We start from the raw sequence: 21,162 nt of genomic DNA on the forward strand, positions 1-21,162 counted from the left end.
TGAATTACCGGAGTACGTACATACGTCATTTAAATATACGCTGTCGTTAAATGCGCTTGATACTCGCGCACTGATTTTAAAGCGAAAGCATCGATACGTCCCGTGTATTTATTCGGACAGCGTATCCTTATCAAAGGAGAATCGACTCCGTTAACACGGCAACTGGTCGCAGAATGTTACAAGTTAACGCGTAATTGAGTGGAAGGAAATAGACGATGGTTAAAAGAAAGACGAAAACGCAAGTTCGAAGAAGAACGTACCTCCTGTTGAACGTGTGTAGGTGCAAAACGAGCTGGAGAAATCCCAAGCACGGAAGAGTTACTCGAGCCCTGTTCTTTGGCTGGCGAGAGCAGTAATAAAGTGGCAGTGTCCAAGCTAGCGGAAATTAATCGGCGCGAAGAAAACTGCACTGTACCCGACGCCACGCCACGCAACACGAAACGACGCTTCTCTTTCGACGAAAACACGAGCAGCCTCTTATTTTCTCGTTAAGCGGTTATTAAATGACGCGACGAAATGCGCGTAATTTCGCGTCGAACCGAACCTTTAATTTCAAGAACTGTCAAATCACCGAGCGAAGGACCGCGTTCCTCGTTATTATCACAACACGCGCCGACTCTGTTGCCATTGAGGTATAACGTTGTTTCTATTTCTTGTTTCTACTGTTTCTATTATAGAATCGTTGAAAGCAGACGACATTTCCAATAGAAACAGCCTCAGTACGTTGCGAACTTTCGCACGAGCAACTTGTCCGGTGTCACAGATGAAATCCGACTAACTAAGCGACAAGATAGCGAAATTCCAAGCGCCTTAGCATGAGTGACCACTGGGGTAACATCCGGTCACTCTACCTGTTCTCAGAAGTATTTTCCCACTTCCACGAATAGAAGAATTTAAATACTCCTCCTAAAATCGTCCAGGTGAGTCTTGAACAGTCACGCCTAGAGCTCGGAAGCGTATTGTAAACCAGAAAAAATAAAGTTCCTTCTTTTTTCTTAAATTTCTGTTTATTTTACGTGACACTGGCGTGCGTCGTACTTTCTTCGCTCGGCCCGATATTTTATGAATATCGTCTATACACGTTCAACTTTCTTCCAAGTAATAAATCTTCGCGACTCCATTCGGCTACTTAATCGTCGCCTAGCGTACAAGATTTTGGAGAAGTGATTTATCGTTGCACGTTCACCTGGATTTCCGTGCACACGGGAAATTAAGGGAAGAAACGACCGAAGCGAGCAACGCTGACCATCGCATCATGAAAATGTTTCCTGGATAAGGTATGGCAATTGAATGGGAAATGAACGTGGTAATACCGTAAACGATATGCGATTCTCGTCTCTCGGACTAATAAAGCGCAGATATTTCTCGAGTCGATCTCCTCTATCGTTGCCTCCAGTGTCCGGATTAACTACGCGTAAATTAGTCATTCACCCGGCCTTACTCGCCTGCAGATACGAAGCGTAGTATCTCTGGAGTTTGCATTCAATTAGTTTATACACGTAGGAATATATGTATTTGACTTGCGATCTCGAAATCTTTTTTTCTTATCAACGTTCCTTTGATATACACAGCAAAGCGTACGAATCGTTCTGAAAAGATGAAGCAAATACGAAAGTTCATAGATTCATTTGGTAGAAGCAATTGGAATTCTCTTTGGCTAAAAGGCTTGTTCGTATTTGAACAGCGTAAGCGATAAAAATTTTATGCTCTAACCAGCGTCTCTTTCGCGCGACTGATTTTAATCAAAATTCGAACGTCATACCGTGACGTAATTTCTTTCGCCACGAAAAAGGCGCATATCAGATTTAACGTATTAACAATTCTAAATATTTAATGTCTTATATTTCGCAGTACTTGAAACGTTACGATGTTTCAATTATGAAACGAGTTCGCTTCTCTCTCCCCCTCTCTCTCTCTCTCTCTAATATTTATGAGTTTTAGCAAAGTCGCATACGGGAATTGTAAAATTCATTTAGCGCGACTTCAATTGAAAACTTGGAATATTTTTGGATGTAAGTTATATTATGCTTCGATTACCATGAAATACAATGTTTACAAAATTATGCGCCATGAGCTTTCAACCAAATTTTAATAAATTCTGTGTCATGGGCTTTATGTTAAAATGATTTTATCTGACTGAAATGAATTGCTGCCTCACGTGCATGCATCCTTGCAAAATGTTCGTTCATATTGCACGGTTGGATGAAATTCGAGAGTCGAGGAATATGTTAAAAAAAGAAGAAAAAAAGGGGGGGAAGGGGAAACGATAATATTATCCAGATACACGTAAACCGTATGTGCATAGTTATACGTAAGTAGAAAAATTAGAGGCACGACATTGTGTTAAAAAATTCAGCAGTTAAAGACAAGATTCGTTGCAGTACATAATACGATATGAGCGATTCAGGTTATCAATTTATAGATAATAGCGTAGTTTTAATCAAACTCGACCATCCGGATTCGAAACGCAATCTGCAACATCTGACGTTCAACCAACCATTCAAAATTGGAAATATGTGGTTTATAGTTTGACGTGGTTTATAGCTGGTATTCGCTGTATAATTATTGCTACGAATGCTGTAACAAGAGTAGTGCCTAATGGGAATTTACCGATAAACAATCAATTTGACGAGTTAAGTAAACCTTTTACGTAAACTGTAACGAGATATCGAGTATAAACATATACACGTATCGCACAAGAAATGCAAAAGTTTTTACGATCTTGCAAAACATTTTTATGACCTTGTGTATACATAAAAAAGTCTCTCGTTTAACTGGAAACGATAAAATATCTCACGAAGGATTAAATTACTGTTTTGTGGATCGAGTGGCGAGATAGATTTTAAGATCAAATTCGCTTTTTTTATCTAATGCAATATCTTTTAATACATCGATCGGTCGATCTCCGCGTTCTCTATGAAAAGGTATCGTTCATGTCGAGAAACTATTAGTTTAGCAAATGTTTTAATTTCGATTTGTCGAATTCACCGTATGAAAGACAAGGAAAGACGCGTTAAATGTGATAAATCAAAGTTAATCGGTTGATACTTTTCTACAGTGTAAGAGATGCTTCGACTAATGTTTTAAAAGATATATTCCATTTAAAAAACGAAGTCGATCTCGAAATCTTCTCACTACCGTATCCAAAAAAAAAAAAGAAAAAAAGAAACAAATGATCTGCTCTACAGGATGTTTTCGTTCGAACCAAACAATTTTCGTTAAAATACTTTTTAATAACTTTAATCCCTCGTGAGATATTCTACCGTTTCCGGTTAAGCGAAATACCACGTAACACCGAGTAAACTTGTATCTAAATTGTATACATTCGCAGAAATATCCGCTTTCCACTAGGAATTAGAACGCATTGCAGGAGCCTAGGGTATACATAAGTTACGTTCACATTTCAGAAATAAGAGTACCGTATAATAAAATGGTTTTGAACGAATCGAAAGAATTTATGATAAAATCCGAGCGATATAAATGATAGCAGTTTACTAGGAAACTATAATGTACACAGCTCTCTCGCCACCGGCAAGATTTACACGAATATATGTAGTAATTCTCGTAAATTCTCGCCTTAAATACGTTGCCAAGTTACGAAGTTACGTTACCAAGTTGGTTAAATACGTTAGTTAGGAAGTCTTGCTCCCTTCCATCTCCCTCTCCATCCTTTCTTTGCGCAACCTAATCAACCGATTCATTGAATTCAATACCTGTAACCTGTAACACAAAGTATGTACCTGTACGAGGTTAAGGGGTCGATGAACTTGGATGAAACTGCAGTTAACACACTGTTGTAGTTTCGTCGTTTGAATACGCGGATTAAGAACACCGAAGCAGACCGATGGATGTACAATTTGACAGTGTTCTGTGATGTAATTTTCCGAAACGGGCCAACCTTTGCGAAGGTAGAAACGCAGGTAACTCGGCTCACCGGGCGACGTTTTTACGTGTAGTACGCATTGGGTTTGCGGTTATCGCATGCGAACTTACATTATCATTAACCTTTCACAGCGAGCCACGTAAATGTGTTTACGTAGCAAAGCTAGTGCCTGGAGGCGCGAGAGACCCGTAAACGGATCAAACGTATACGCGTGTTAATGGCAATCGTGTCGTGTTTACCCTTGTTCCGATTAATCAGACTTACTCGCAAATAGAACTGTGGGGACTGACGCAGCGCGACTCGACTCGGCTCGGCGCGGCGTGCCAATTCCAGAAAGAACGTTTCATCGACAGTGTCGGGAATAAAGTGATCGTCCGGCTATGAATGGGTTTACAATTTACGCCGACCAATCGCCTTCATATCGGTCTCGTTCCATTGTTTTTGATGCGTGACAATGATCGATCGACTCGGTCGATAGATCCGGTGAATTTTTACTACACGGCAATTGCAAGCGGAAAATATTGCGCGATATAGGGTCGTAGGAATTTATAGTTAAACATCGAAACGCAATTTCGTGGAAAATATTTTCAATCGATCTTGTAATTTTTCTATCCGCGTAACCTGTTACACGGCTATGGATACGGGATCGTTTATGGAAGAGGAAACAAGGAAGAGTAAAGAATAGAAGAAGAAGAATCGGTAGATGAACGTATCTGAAAAATTCAACGTCAACGATTTGACATTTGGCATCGAGTATTCTCGGAATACGGAGGATAAAGTTCCACGTTGGATTATTTTTTCCGCTTGTTAGTTAGGAACTAGAACGGAGTAATACGTGGGTCTGTCGTTCGAAAGAATGAATTTTTACTAAAATCGCAACACGTGCGGTCAATGCGGTGACTTGGCGATAAACTCGTTTTTCCAATATCGCGGTGTTTAGCTCCGAAACCTTTACGAGCACGATTGCTATTTATTTACTTCGAAAAATGATTACGCACGGAAATCTTCGTTAATTTGCGGGTAGCTGCATCACCCTATTTCCTCCTAAAGTATGCGAAACGAAAAGGGTGTGACACCACCGATATGCGCTTGAAAATGTCGCGCAACACCAAGGAATTACAATTGCAAATTGATTTCTCCTCTGCTATTAGTCGAAGCCTGTTACTCCTGTATCGTATCAATCGAAATCGTCCGGTATTAAATTCAGTTTTTTTTGCTCATATCGATTGGATTGTACGCTCAATCGATGCTAAATGGGAATTACATCTGGTTTGATTTTAGTTTACACGCGATTTATCCACGATATTGCGAATTCGGTTCGCTCTTGGACTTGCAGCGTTTCGTCGTCTTCTCTCAGAGATCGAACGTTCGACGATGTCTACCGCTAAGTGACGTATCGTCGACGATACGATGCGATAGTGGAAAAACGAGTCGTTTTCAGTTTTCAGGAATATGGAAACGTTTCGTAGATTTTTCTCGGCAAGTCGATCTTCCGCCATCGTCGAAGACGGCTGAATTTAATCGACGGAAACACGAGACGTTGGATCGATACGCGATCCTCCCTTTGTCCAGGTGAAATACGCGAGACGAAACGAATGGTATCGCGGCCAGCGCGGTGTAATGGTAACGAGCGATGACCCGATCCCTGCAGCCGCCAGTGTGCAGCCGACTCACAATCAGCTGCGCGACACGTCTCGATTTCCCAACATGTTCGCTCTTTTGGCGGCTCGCATCGATCGTCCTGGAACGATAGCGCGTGCCAGTCCAGCGCTTTGCTTTTTTTTCGACCGTTCAACCCGCAACCCACTTTCATTCCAGACAATTTCGACGGCTGCTTTTGATGTTCTCGCGCTGTACGCGAAATGAGACGGGAGCGCGCTTTTTACTCGCCTCTTTTCGTTTTCGCCCGTTTTCTACTTTTTCCTTTGCTGTTTTTCCGTTTAATTCTGTCCGTATCGCGTTCATCTACTTTCTCTCCCGCCTTCTCTATACCAACACGTTGTTTATTAACCTCATGGTGAATTTGTCGTTTCCCAGTTACGACGTCGCATCGTTCACGTTTACCAACCGCCGCGTGTTTCGTTTCTATCGAAAGCGGGGATTGCGAAGAATGTAACGCGACCTGTACTCCAACTGGCAGATAAATGAACCGGATAAACAGTCAGTCGAGAGTTTCACGCTGGGGGAGCGAACGCGTTTTCTTTCGCAGACCGATGCCGCAGGCCGTACAATGAATTGGTCTGGTCTAGGTATGCGAATGGCACGGGAAACGGAGAAACGGGGAAATTGGCGGCAGATCGATGGGATCGTTGACAGCTTTTATTCCGGCTTTCCAGGTTTTACTGCATGTGGATGCGTTCTGACGTTTATAACCGATCCAATTTTTTACACTCCAATGACATACGTGCGATTCAAAGCAAGGGAACGTTTAGGAACGTGTAAATGTGCATAAAGTAGAAAATACCGGCAAATGGTGTTGGTATGTGCGTCTGTATCTTTGTATTGACCAAGCGTAACAGGGTGTTCGCATCGTCGTAAGGGAGCTGTTAGCTAGTAGCGTTTCTCTCCGTAGTAAGTTTCTTTACTTTCGTGAAATGTCTAATTTCCTTATAGATTCGATTCGTTGCTACTACCGATATAAAGAAATTCATAGCGAACATTTGTTCTCATTTGTGTTTAACGATTTGTAGTTAGTACGATGCTACGTGTAACCAGTGGCATTTGCGATCATGTTTTTCCTTTATACGGAACGATACTGGTTTAAATTTAACGCGCGTAATTTTTATTACCAAGCTATCGTCCATACAACTGTAAATGCTGTAACTTCGTACATGAGCAACTATTTACGTTAAAGTTTAAGCTATTTATCCGCGTTGAAAACCTGGTACCTGGTTAAAAATTGCCGCGCTCAAGATGCTTGGTAGTTATCGGCGTGTTTCAGCAACGTCAGTTCCTTTACAGACGATGAAAGAATAAAGAAGATTTGCGGACTAATGGCGTTTTTTTAAATGAAATGTCGGATTCTTTTTTACGATGAAATTCAATGGAATTGCGAATTCTGCGTATAAAAGCACAGGGGTAGGATTCATTGGAAAACTCAGCGTTCCGCGCACAGTTCCACAAACCAGCCCTGCCAGTTGAAATTTTCTCGGTTCTTCTATTAAAAGGTTTGATCGCAATTATCTCATCTATAGATAGCCGGTGGCCCCAGAAGCTGACTTGACTATTCACTTTTGTCCTTTTGCCTACGACCTCTTTTTTGTCCCTGCCGACACGTTGTCGGTTGCATGTCGTTTTGCAGTGCACCGCGTCCCATCCGATGCAGCTGGTGCAACATGCCATTCTTTATTCGTTAACACGCAGCGCTACGCTTCTCCTCCCTCCCCTATCCTCGCGTTCTGTATATCTGTGTACATAACATATACCGGAATCGCATCATTTTATCCCGTTGCACGAGTCACCACGTCAGCCGACGCCACGCTCTACTCGATCTCGTTGCAATCTGCATCCCTTGCCTCGCGAAAAATCGTTACGAATCGCCCGTTAATCGTCGTCGCTTACTCGAAATTTATCAGCGTCATCGGAAGACGTACGTATATTCGCGAATAAGCTGCAAATCGATACCAAAATTTCGTAATTTTCATCGTCGAGACGATCTACCGTTGAAAATTCGCATTCGCCGTTACGTCACGTCGCACGATATCAGAAACGACAGTTGGGAACGTGGCGAGTCGATCGTCCATCGAGTCTCGTCGCTCCTCTTCTTCTAATTCTGATCTTTATCTGTTATAATATGGCTGATGAGCGAGTATTCGCTCTCTTGGACAGCTTTCCAGAGCCTGGAATCGCTTAGCCTATCAGAGGGCTGGAACGTTAGCGAACAGCGGCTGTAGATCAATGGGAAATCCCGGGTCGTGTTCCGGGTTCATGACGCCTCTATTGATATCGAGAGTGCAGAAGCGAGTATGTATATACGTGGTACGTGGTAATCCACTGTGACTGGAAGATGTTTCCACGGCCACAAAATAATTTCTTGGCTTAACGCTTGGCTCGATTCTCGGCCCGAATCTCGGCCACAGTGGTTGACGCAGGAAACGTCGTCTATCGTTACTCAAGATCTTAGAAATAACAAAGACTGAGCGTCCTTGTCGTAAACTCTGTCGTCTCAAACAGTATCTCCACCTACGTTCTGATAATAGCTAGAAACTTCGTCGATATCGAGGCTATAAATCGATCGAATAATTATTTAAAAACCTTCCACCTTTCTTTTTGTCGTCACGTACGTATGTACCTAAGTAAGCAGCGTTCGATAAAATCGGACAAAGATCACTCGTGTCGTTGATGTGAATTTTTTAGAACTCGGTCAGTCGACGTTCACCGATGAAAATTCAACGAACGTTAAAATCAGCTTTCAGAGGTAAAAATAGTATTTTATCGTGGTTGGCATTTGGTACGAAATATATTCCATGGAAACTGTTAATGGTTACGATATTTGCCGGTCGTAAATTCGCACGTTTCTTCTATTTCGGAAATGTCTACCTTTTACAACGACACGTTACGTCGCGTCGTACATGTGTCTTTTCAGCTCCATGTTAGCGACCAGTGACAGCGCTGTGGATGAGCGATAATTCGAATGAAATTACCAAATCTAGCGGAGAATATCGTATAGAATAATTTAGCTTAGAACCGAGCTAGAACGACTCGCGGCAACCGCATAAACAGCACGAGAAATCAGTTTCCAAAGGATTCTTTCTAATGTCAAATATTTTTTCCTATCTATCAATGTCGATTGAAAGCCCGTAGCGACTTGGACGCGAGACAGCCAGCTTCCTCCAAGTCTTCTTCCTCGGTTCCCCTTTCTGAAGGATTCCTTTTGTCGGACAGACGGCTTTGTACGCTCCTCCGTGTGTTTGTAACATAATACATCGGTAAGATTACGTATTTGTCTGGGTCTTTTCGTCTCTGTCACTGTCATTCGACGAATGAGTTTAGTACCTGTTTTCTCCCCAATTCCATATTTTGAGAATATCGTAGGTTGAAAACGCAGTAATAAATAACGACGAACACGAGGATACGTGTAATACGTGTAACACAGGATTGCTTGCAATCGAATCACTGGAATTAACGCTAGAACTACCGATAGTTAACACGAAGCTATTTCTACCAAAACCAGTCGAAACGATTGATCTTCAAAAAGTACGTAATAATAGAATATTTTTATATTTATTGACTTATTACTTTCTTGCAGAAGGAATTCCACGTTATGTAGTACATTTTTGGTACTATTAATCCATCTGGGACCAACGAGGATTGACACATTTATAAAACTGTAGAACCGGTCAATTTGATAGTTCTGTTGGGTTGGCAACTAAGCGATAGCGCATTTAATGCGCACAAAATCAGCAACCACTTAGTTGCCAACCGAATAGAATAGCAACTGCACTTCGACGAGAATCTTCCTTTCTAGTTCGTCCGAGCGGTAGTTTTCGAAAACGCTCAGCCACGTAACGTAAATTCGACCGGTTACTCGCATGGAATCGACCGAACAATTCGCCAGGGATACGGTGCAGCTTTCGAAACGTTCATCGAAACTGACCACGAGTAGCACATCGTCGACGAGTATCAAAATATAAAGCGATAAAAATGATTTTACGTGGGCTTGTTCGTGGAAGATGGCTGCTGCCGAGAACACCGTTTACAAGCTGGAAGGGAGACATCGTAGATTGTGTAATCTGTTGGGATTCGAGGCTAGGTGCCCTAAAGAATCTTCCGTGACGCTTTCAGATGTCTCGTAGAAGGAAAGCAGCGACCGACCGAGTATACTTGCGTTGCGAACGACTTCTATCGCGATTGCAAAGTTTCCTTCAGCTTTTTTCTTTACCTTTTTCTATCGTCTCTTTCGAGAGGTAAGATTGCGGTCAATGTACGAGTCTGAATCGCTGAATGTCAAAGTAGAGTTTTAGTCGAACAATTGAAACCTTCTTCATGCTGGAAAAAGCTAGAGAGGATTCGAGCTTAAAGGGGTGCAGCCACGAGATTAGCGTCGATTAAAACGTTGCTGATCGGAGGAGCGTCGGAGTTGCTGGAAAAATAATTATAGCGATTTCGAAGGAGACGCTAGCCGTCTGTAACCGATTACAACGATCGTTCTTACGATCTTATTACGATCGACGATGAGATTAATTCGGAAAATACCCGTAGTATACGCCGCCACGTAATAACAATTTGTCATTATTTATTGGCCATGGATCATCCTTAATATCATAGGAAAGAAAGTATAAAAATGGTACTTTATCGAGCGATTAAAGTAGTTAAAGTTATTGGGATAACGCTTGTAGGATGTTGTTTAGCAACGATTAACGAGCGAAAGTCCGTAATTCTTACGAATTTATATAACGCACACGTTCTCTCCTCTTCGAACGTGTAATATCGCACCTTTCATTTTATTCCCAGCAGAATTTTTTCGTGTACATACGCGCTCATGCTTGATCGATGGCCGCTGTATACGTAACTACTTTTACCATAAACTAGCGTTTAGTATAATATTAGTGTGGTTCTAAGCGAATAACTAATGCCGCTAAATCCTCAGGTTGACATTTACCGTGCGAAAAATATGTAAATTACAACGTTAGTCGTTGCGATAAATCTTCGTGGCTATAAATTGACAATAATAATTGAAATATCGTCAAGCTATTAATTGTTACGAGAGAAAAATCAGTTTTCCAACTATCGATCGTCGAAAGCAAACGGTAAAGACCGCTGCACCCTTCTTCTGCCTTTTGCTGCCTCTTCCCTTTCGGAAGATCAAGACTTTTTGTTCGTGTACCGGTGACACGGTGTATCTACGTACTTGGCTCGCCTAAATTCTCGCCAAGCCCGTTATTTGCTCGCTTCCACGGCCAAGCGGAGAGTCGACTTTCAACGTATATATTTCCCAAACGGGCAGACACACTAATTTCGAATACGTCGTCGAAGTTATAGCGCAACGAAGACCGTACGAATCGATCGGAGCGCGTTGGACGCGGGGTTCGCGTCGCGTTGGCATTGACAAGGTGACTGGCCGGACAGAAATTGGCGGTTCCGAGAAAAAGGTAGCGAGGCAAGGAGAACGATAGTTTGGCGAACGATAGAAAACACAGCGACGTGGCGCGTCGGCGTGCAGCGGCGATAGCAAAGCTGGTCGTTGCGTTGGAGGGAAAACGTAGCCAAGGGGACTGTGTAAGGACTGGTAAGGAGGAAGCGAGAATAAAGGGCGGGTTATGTGCGGTAGAAAACGACACGCTATCAAGCGGGAACACTCCGGCGCTCCGGTGTCTAGCAGCAGCAGTGTACGGTGGGCGGAAAATACAGTGCATCATCAACAGATAAGCTGCTTAGCTGTGGTCTTATACGAGTGTTGCTCGGATAGCAGAGTCGCGCGAAGCGCCAATTCCCTTCTTCTTTTTCTCTCTGCCCTTATTTCGTCTCCGCTTGCTTTTCTCTTCGCCTTTATCTGGCGAGACGGTTCACCGCCGCTCCTGAATATTGTTGCCGGCGAAATATTGCGTTAAATAAGCGTCAGAAACGACGACCTGGATTCTTGCGATCGGGACGCAATCGAGCCGGTAATGTCTACATTAAGGCTGTGCCGGTGTATTATCGCCGATTCGTTGAAACGAATCGCGGTTCATAGTCGCTAGGTATGGCTCGGAGCCGTAGAGAAATCACGACGACGAGCTTCTATCCGCTTGGCTGTTAGCGCAAATGGCTTTTTATCGCGCTAATGTACCGTTAATGCGTCTGTGCGAGAAACAGATGTAAAAATTCTGTAGCTAGCTGGAAATCGGCCACGCTATCGGAAATATTTGATATCGATCTTGCAATTAGCGATTCGATACACCGTTTTTCCATCATTTGCTCCGCTTTTTACGGTTTAACGTTACGCGTTTATATGCTTTTATCGGCTCGTCTAGAGTAGCGGTTGCCACGATTCCGACGTTTTTCCCCTACTTTCTTCCCGTAAATTTCTTATCGTAATTTTACACGCTCGGTCGGCAAAATCTGCCTAAACTCGTTACGCGGTTCATAGTTAACTGTTATACATTTCCCGTATCTTTCTCCTCGGTTCTCTCGATCGTAAATCGTTTACGCCGAGTATCTGAATTCTTCGAATACGCGTTTATCTGCTGTAAGGTGTGTCGCGCGAATTAAGCGATAATTTCAAATATCACGTTCTGTAATTAATTCTTCTAAACACGAGCCAGCGAATCGGCCAGATTTTCAGCGTTTCAAGCTTCGCGTATACGCCAACCCCGCTCGTAGAATTGCCATCGTGTACGCAACGCTACCATAACTAAAAAGAAATTAAGGTTGGGACTCGGTGTTTAACGAGCACAGGGGCTCGTGGCCTTGCGTAATTTCGACGGTAATTTTAACGTCGTTAGAAATTTTACCGCAGTTCGTTAAAGTTCGTCGAATTCGACGATTAAAGATTCCGCACTGTGTTTTCGCAAACGTGCAAACTTGTAGCCTTACGCAAAGTGTAACGTATGGCGTGTGTGCATTGGAAGTATACAAGACGCTGTTTGGAGCACCTGAGCTCGATTTCAGAGAAGAACGAATTTGATCGAACGGACTCTTCCCTTCGTGGCCCAACGATAATCCCCACTAGCGTACGTTCGTTAGATGTACCGCGGCGGCTGGATAAGGACATGGATGGAACATTGGGCATGTCACGTAAACTTAAGGGTTGGTTGATGGAATAAAATAGCTGAGTCGTAACACAACTATTAATTTTGTTTTAATTAAACTTTATTACGAGTTCAGCAATTACAATGTAATACACACTGAATTAACATAAATCGCAATTCGCTCCAACCACGTTATGTAAGACTGAGTTACACTGATACGTTAAGTACGCGACTGTTATTAGAGTAGAGACCGGTAAAGATACGTTGACTATTCTAAGGATACAGAATAAGTGAGTCTTACTGACGATACTGTGCCTGAGGAAGGCTAGGGGTGAGTGTGTCTAAGGACACGGGACTATCGGATTTGTCGATGACAATTTTGGTTAAGGAAGTGAGGGCAGTAGACACCGTCTCCGATTGGATAGTAGACGGTTGGTGGACAAGGGAGGGTTTTAGCCGCCCTCGCGAGAAAGTTGCTAACGGAACATACCAGATGCGAAGAAAACCAACTTTCTATGCTAACACGTGGTAGACAATAAACGTAAAAGGAAATCTAAGACGAGAGATACTCGTTTGGTCCGAAGGACCTTAACTATGAAAATTCCAAGACCCCTGGTGGGTACTTAAGACTATCGAGGGTACGCGCCATCCTATCCGCGTCCGTGTGTGGCCTGGTCTCTGATGCGAATTGACGTTACAGGCACGTCGGTGTCGCGCCTTGACGGCGTAGCTTTGTATCGAGAAGCTGCTAGAAGGTTCCGTGGCACACAGACGCCATACAGACATCTACTCAGGTCACACTCTTTACTGCACAGAGAGTGGGGGTTGAAAATCTTTTCAAGGGCCATGGGTCACCAAGTCAGTCAGTCTGAGAATAACTAGCCAACTGTCAACATTCCACAACGCTCACTTATATTTTCTGTAATTTCGTTTAATCAATATCACATTATTTCAACACAAACATTGTGTCTTCCACAGATTATTAATCTTAATTTCGAGATTAAATTCTAACAGGATTAAAATCAATTTTAATTGCAAGCTGATTCTTCTTGTCGATGATGTTATCAAGGCCGCTGCTGTCGTAAACGCATATCCGATACGGTGTCTTATTCCATACCAGAATATCGAAGGAGAATTATATAGGGCAACTTGAATAACGACGATTCCTTGCAAGTAATTGGATTATGACGCCCGCTGTATAAGCGTTTTCTATGGATACCATCATCGAAGAATGAGAAAATTTTCCGAGGAGATTTTCCAATTTCGTTCGTAGCATATATTGGGTTGGCAACTAAGTGGTTGCGTATATTGTCATTAGATGGTATCGACAAAACTCGCAATCACTTAGTTGCCAACCCAATATATCGTAACAAGAGTAACGGAGCTTGTCTTCGCCATTTCGTGTCCCGTACTTTAAAATATTCTACTCTATTAAGATACTTCCATAGTTCAAAATCGGGTCACCTCTTTCGAACCGGTATCTCGCTAATAATTTAGCGAGAACAAGAGTAATTACGCGGTGTATAATACATGTGATGTATAGAACGACGCAAAATACCAGCAATGGTAGTTTCAGTCGAGCGAATCTGCGAGAAGCAGCTTTCGCCGGGAACAGAAACTAATTATACCTAATAAACAGTATGTAACAAGCTTCTAATAGTATTTCGTCCGATCCCTTTAGCACGGATAATATCGATATGGAAGCGGCAACTGTAAGCGAATTGCGGTGCGACGTTGAGACGCCCGGCTCGGTGGCGCATCTAAGCGCATACTTTGTTTCGGTGTCGGCAGCAGAGCTTTCTAATGATCGACGCCGCGCGTCCTGACCCGTGACGTAGAGTTTGCGTCGGAACGCGTGTGCCCCTTGCGCCGGCTGACGAAGCAACGACGAACGACGAGTCTGCTGTACACGATTCACGAATTAAACCACCGAATTACCTTAATTTACCGCAAATTGTAGATTTTTATACGTGTATGCACATACGTATTCAGGTGTGATAATTGTGAAAAGTTGGAATCGCTGAAAGCTTGCCCGTAGAATATTTTTCTGTCTCCGATCACGCTAAAGCTACAGTCAGTTCGGCCGATTTACGTAAAGTATTCCGTAGCGTAAGAAAACCCGAACCTTCGAAAGATTCCCGAGTATCTTTTAAATTAGTTTTCCTAAGTTTCCCTCCAAAAATATTTTTTACGTGTTTGCTTCGATGCGTGTCGAGTGCCGTCTGCGTTTGTGCTCCGTCCGCGATGTGTTTACTATAACGCGTTTCAATTAAACACACACAGATGAGAAAGAAACGCAGCGTAGCTTGGCTGTCGGAGAGCATTGTCTTAGCTGTTCGAGGAAACCGAGAGATGGCTTTTAGTTAGATTAATTGGTTTCAGTGCTATAATTAAACGTTGGTCGGACGCCTCGCGGCGGTCGGATTAACGTATCTGACCCGAGCCTACCCCAATGCGGTTCATCAAGCTGGCTAACGATTAAATAAGTTTTCATCCGATCTCGGTCGATTCGTGCCGAGTTTCGCTTTAATTTCTAGTAAAATCGTATCTGATAGACAACCTGTATCTGATTAGACTTGGACGTCACGAGGCAGCCGATCAAAACGATATATTGTACGTCGCTAAAAATCTCTTGGCTCTCTCCGTCTGTGTTTGCAAATTGAAACGCGAGATTATAAATTCATGGCGACCCGAGCGTGCGGTATAATCGTGGCGTAGACGCGTCCGATCCAAAGCTAATCGCATCGAAGCAAAAATGTCAAAAATATTTGTACAAATGTCTCCGAAAGCAGAGCCGAGCGGAGGTTGTAAATGCAAGGAAAAATGGTTTGAAGCGTTGGGCTCTACAACTTGTTGGAAAGTCATGGAAGTCGGTGGCATAGATGATTATCGCAACATTTTCCCATGGAAAAGCTGGGATCGTTTTTATTCAGAAATTTGGAAGGAACGGATGAAAGACGGGTGGATGTCCGATAAGGATCGTATTGATACGCAGGGAAGAACGAGTATAAAAGTTTGAAAGGCCTCTCGCTGCGTCTTGCAACAAGGCAAAGTTTGTTGCGATCCGTTGGAACGAAGTCGGGGCGAAGGATTTATCGCTCGCGAATGTTTATTGGCTCGGCGTGGCGTCGCGAAATGATACAAGGTGTACTCACTTTGCACGGCAAACATTGAAGATACACGCGGAGTTGGAAAAGAGTCGCGCCGAAGGCGAAGAAACGAACATGGATATTGGGAGTGTCAGCACGAGAAAATATCGCTAAGCTAGAAAATTCGCTGCTACGGATTTTCCGTGGAATTGCACTTATTCGGGAAAATATTTTCCCAGTTCTCCATCATTCCCTCTTCCGTATTTAAAACCATGTGAATTTGAAGAAATACCAATTGCCACCTAACGATTCAGAGAGCAGGACAAATAACGGTACGCTGTGATCCTAAACGAGAATAACTGGAAATTATTTAGTCGTGCGATACGTTGACATGTTGAAAGGTAATAGGACGGAGTAATATATATATAGGGTGGTTGGTAACTGGTGGTACAAGCGGAAAGGGGGTGATTCTACGCGAAAAAAGAAGTCGAAAATATAGAATAAACATTTTTCGTTTGAGGCTCTGTTTTCGAGAAAATCGACTTTGAATTTTCGCTCGGTACGCGTGCGGTACGTTATAACGGATTTCACTGTAATTAAAAAATTAAAAAAAAATTTTTTTTATTTTATATTCTTCTTCTTTCTATTCGACTTCTTTTTTCGCGTAGAATCACCCCCTTTCCGCCTGTGCCACCAGTTACCAACCACCCTGTATATATAAGATAAAGTAACTTCATAATTGAAGCATCAAACAGGTTGAACGAGTATCGAAATTTGTCGCGGAATTTTCACGCAAATCGAGCAACCGCTAAGACTAACGCCAATAACAAGATCGCCACGCAAACAGTTTGCCGCCGTACGCAAATTACGTTGCGTCGTTGGAGCACGGTTTGGGAAGAAAAGCCCGACCGAGCAACGACAAAGCCAAGAAATTTCCGGATGGCCGCGTTAATGAATAAATTTCCAGCACACAAAGTTCAGAAATTACGTGCCTATTACTCCGCAATTCGGTTCTATTATAGCTGCCGATCCGACGAGGACTCCACCAATTAATCGGCTCATCTGTAATTGTCGTGTCCAAGGATGTACGTGTGAAGTCGCTATTATTACATGTGCGCGGTACGTGTGTGTACATGCCGCGAACGTCGTCGTCGAAACAAAAGCCCTTCGCAACTAGATCCAGGCTACGACTACACGCTCTCCCTCCTTCAGGACCAAGTGGAATCAGGAATCTCTGGTTTGGAACGCGCGTGTGTAGGTGCGTGAGCGCGCGCACGATCGTCGTATCAACGTATTCACGGCTCGAGTAGTAGACGACTGGTAGACCGACGCGAGTGGTTCGCTGGCGCTTGTACGTGTACACGAACACGAAAACGCGATCAAGTGCGTAAGAGTGACAGCATTGAATGCTGGAAGACGAGCGTGGCAAGCGGCGCAACAGTCGAGAAGGTAGGAGAGTGCGACGAGACTCGATGGAGGAGCTGGTTGGTCGTAAGGTTGGTCGTCGCAGGAGGGAGACAGGTGGCATCAAATTATTGCAAACAATTACGTTTAATGAGAAGGTTAACGCTGCTAGTCGGAGGCTGGCGCGAACGTGAATGCAAATGTGCCGACGCCGAGTAATTAGCAAACAGAGTAGTACTCGGTTGGCATCCTCCTTCGCGCCATCCTCTTTACCCTCTCCTTGTTCCTCTTTCATTCAGTCACGCCGTCTCCGACGTTTCAAAGTGTGCGAGTGGAATCGACCGACTCAGCTGCCTTACGCGTACGTGTGTTACATATTTACGTAGATGTACAGACGAACGGAAATGGTGGCGTTATTTGTGCAGCTTCTTTTCTTAGACACGGAGCATTACGAATTACGATCGCTCGTTGCTCCGAGATTCTTCGGGAAATTTTTCCTCCTTCAGCCGCCTAACGAAGTTTGCCTTGCGATACTTTGAAAGAAAGCTCGTTTCCGCAAAAACACGGAAAATTTCAGGTATAACGAATGCATTGTTCCGTTCAATTACGTCAGGAGAAATGTTCGAAATTCCTCAGAAAATTCGTAGCATGTCGTACGTTAACTAGATATGAATCGCGTCTTCCTAGACGTACGATCGATTGGGCAAAGTAATAAAGCGCGATTAACCAGTTAGCTGCTGCGACCTCTTTGAAAAGCGCGTACCTAAAGTGTGTCTCAAAAGGTAAGCGACATTAAGTTGCAACGAAATGACTGCTTCGTTGTTCTTTTTACACGACGAGTACACTCGTCAAAAGTAGCTAACCGATCAAAGGCCGAGAGCGATTAGATTTTGGTGGTATGGCGCAGCGAAACGTGGATTAAAATTTAATAGAGAATTGCTATACTCAAATTCCTTACGATTACGAGGGATCATGCGACGTTGCTTCGCGTCAGAGAAAGTCAAAGTATCCTCCTTTTCAGTCTGAACCCAGGCGTGTGGCAACTTTATTCGTGTCTTAAGCAAACGTAACAGATTATCGGTATAATTTCCCCTACTCGATAGAACGTCACCGATGTATGAAAATGTTCGTTGTATCGAAGATGATGGGTATTCTGTGGTTGGAATTGGTGGAATGTTTCGTCGAATCTTGCGTGTATAGATTGGAAGTACATATGTCGGTAAGGGTTAACACGGCGTCATCGTGACAAATTGTTGAGCATTTTCGAGAGAAATGTTTTGACGTGACAGTTGTCACGGCCAATCGGTGTCCGCCGACGAACAGAATTCCGTATACGTGTGCATAACGCAGTTACAGAGGTGGTCCGTCAACAGGATGTCTGCGTGAGAATAGTTGCTGTTACAGTGACAGTTCGTGACGTGACTGTATGGTGGGATCAGAAATCACGTGCAAATCTGCTGTTCGAAGCATATCCCTTTAGCCTATGTTATCAAGGCATTTAAACAGCGTGCAACTGCAAGTATCGGAGTATATACTTGGAGGACTAGACACGCCATACGTGATTCTTGTTATTCAGATTGCCATACTATTCCTGGTTTCCCTGCTCCATTTATAAACGTCGTCATTAAGCTGTTCTTCGCTCGAGTGTAATGTCTTGGAACATGCCATACGCGGCTCTTTCTACAGCTAGTTTAGTATTGCAACCGATGATTCATCTCGCTGAATCGATATACAAGTCTCAGTTGATTCGAAAATTGTCTACAAATTGGGATTTATAAATACGCACTTGGCTGAACGTTGACTTTAGGCAAGGCAGCTTCGATGATCCTGATCTTCGCATGCGTTGGTAACGACAGTCTTCTGAGGAATCTCTCAGACGTTTTTACCGTAGCCGCTATTCGTTAAAATGAGAAACCGTCGTCTTTTGTAGCGGCAACGACAGTCTTTCGTTAACAATTTTTTTAGGAAGAAACGAGCGACAGCTAGAATCTTGTACGTTACCGAGGAGAATGTTCTTTGAAGCGCAAGATCATCGGAGCTGCCTTCGTTGGAATTAGCAGCTACCGTTGACTTAGACTACTTAAATTAAATTTACGTGGTATACGTAACATGATCGTAAATTTCATACGCTGTTAGTTCGTAACAATTACGTATCTATGTAGTGTATATACGCTTGGAACCGAATTTTTTGTTTCTAGTTTCTCATTTTCCTCGTTTTCCATTTGAAAGCGTATTCCGTTTCGGCTTTAGCAGAGGAAGTTTAAATGTGTTTTTAACTCGAATTTTTATGCGCAATTAGATATATTTACAATGGAACTCGCAGAAGTTGTTAAAAATTTGGCTAACGATTGGACCGTTACAGCCGAGTTCCGCGCCTAATAGCAACGTACTACGAGCCAAAAGAATATTTTCACGCTTAATCACATGCAGCCGTAATCGTGAAAGGCGGAACTCTTGCTATTTACCAGATACTCGAAGTTTTACCTACGGAATAATTGGATTCTCCAAACGACGTATCTTTGAATCAAGATAAATTTAACAGCGCATATTTTAGTATACCGAAGTAGTATACCAAACGACTCCATAAAGTCTTCTAGAGGGATACAAAGTTAGTAGACAGAGTTAGTTAGGACTAAGTTTGAAATGTATCGAACGAGTATTTTTACGTCCATTGATTTGTCGTGTATGGCATTGTTTTTTTTCAGCTATAAACTAGAATAAGTTACGCTAATTAATTTTTTACGTAATTTATCGCATACTTTGCATAGCCATACACGTTAAACTGTTTCGCGCATCCTACAGTTCAAAGGACGTGAAAATTACGTTTCTAATTATCGCGTTAACTTTGTTTCTCTCTTTTAAATATTTGCTCGAACAAAAACAGTTACCGTAGAACAGTTGAACGTACCTACTATGTACATTGTACCTAGTATTTATATCGAATATGAGATTTATTATTTAATATTGCTTTTAATTTGCTTTCAAATTGAGATGAATCGATATAGAATTGGCCCGATATTATCCACGTGATATTATAACAGATGGCCATTAAAGCTAAAATATTTTTATTTAAAAAATAACTGAGACCTCGACGAAAGCTATTGAAAATTTCAAGCTAATTGCTTTGATTTTATAATATGCCTCCAATTTATGACGCGTGCGATATGAATAAGAGTGGAACGACGCGACGCTTAATCAAGCAAAATTTTGTTAGAATGATAAAATTTGTTAGAATAATTTTTACGTATGCCATCTGTTCCATCTATAGATACGCGTGTTCTGTATTTTTTATATCTTATTAGCCGACGTACTTCGATCAGTTAAATCCAAGTCGGGTGTTTGCAGGTCGCGTTTCGCAGCTACTTGGCTCACGAATCTCTCGACAAAATCGGTACTACGGTCGAGCACTTAAAATTAAATTAAAATTAAAATGAAATATTACGATAGGAAACTGAATTCTCTTACGCGACTCTTCTCTTTGCTATTATAAACAAGTTTCGTAAGAACGACGTTTCATGTCGTTCGTATAGATATTACGAGCGAATAGAAATATTATTCGATCCTGTTTATTTATAAAGTTGAAGACACCATTAGATAAAATGAAACTTTTATTCGAATTCTTGGATTGCATAGAACAAATTTGCGCGCGGGACTTTGCAAAACTTGTTCGATAAGAAAGTTTAACCGGTTCGAGGAAATCCAATATTCTTCGATTTCTCAGGGACTTGAAACTAAAAGGCAGTTTCCGTAACATATTTTTCTACATTTAAGAACGGATGTTACTGCGCACGAATCTCTGTTTTAACATTCCCCATATCGTATATCGTAACTTAAATACGTAAATTAAATAAATGCCTTAACATCGAATCTATAGTTCTCTTTCAACGTGCTTTTTTTTCCTTTTTTCTTTCGTTCGACGTATTAATACGAGAATGTCAATATCGGTAAAAGAAGTTAAGGGCTTATTATAGTACCCTTGTCTTTCTCTTTCCTTCAATTATATCATATAACCTACATTCGACGTAAGTACGTGTAACATGCGCTTGTATTTCTATTGCAGGAATCGCAGTGAGTTCGCTTCGACAAGGAGTAACGATGAAAGGTAAATAGACGTGAA

The 21,162-nt window shown here is 42.5% G+C and overlaps 1 protein-coding gene across 5 annotated transcripts in view; it reads left to right on the top strand.

Annotated features, from left to right (window-relative positions):
• The window catches only part of LOC117160212 (hemicentin-2), a 269,382-nt gene that overhangs the window by 38,677 nt on the left and 209,543 nt on the right, over positions 1–21,162 (top strand). For 4 of the 5 annotated variants that reach the window (XR_013059863.1, XM_033340837.2, XM_076623659.1 and 1 more), the window contains exon 2: positions 21,106–21,147. The exons of the other annotated variant lie outside the window; for it this stretch is intronic. The gene's annotated coding sequence lies outside the window, so the exon portion shown is untranslated. The remainder of the gene's footprint in view (positions 1–21,105; positions 21,148–21,162) is intronic. 5 annotated transcript variants of the gene reach the window in all.

This window comes from Bombus vancouverensis, chromosome 13 (assembly GCF_051014615.1).
Source record: "Bombus vancouverensis nearcticus chromosome 13, iyBomVanc1_principal, whole genome shotgun sequence".
NCBI lineage: Eukaryota > Metazoa > Arthropoda > Insecta > Hymenoptera > Apidae > Bombus > Bombus vancouverensis.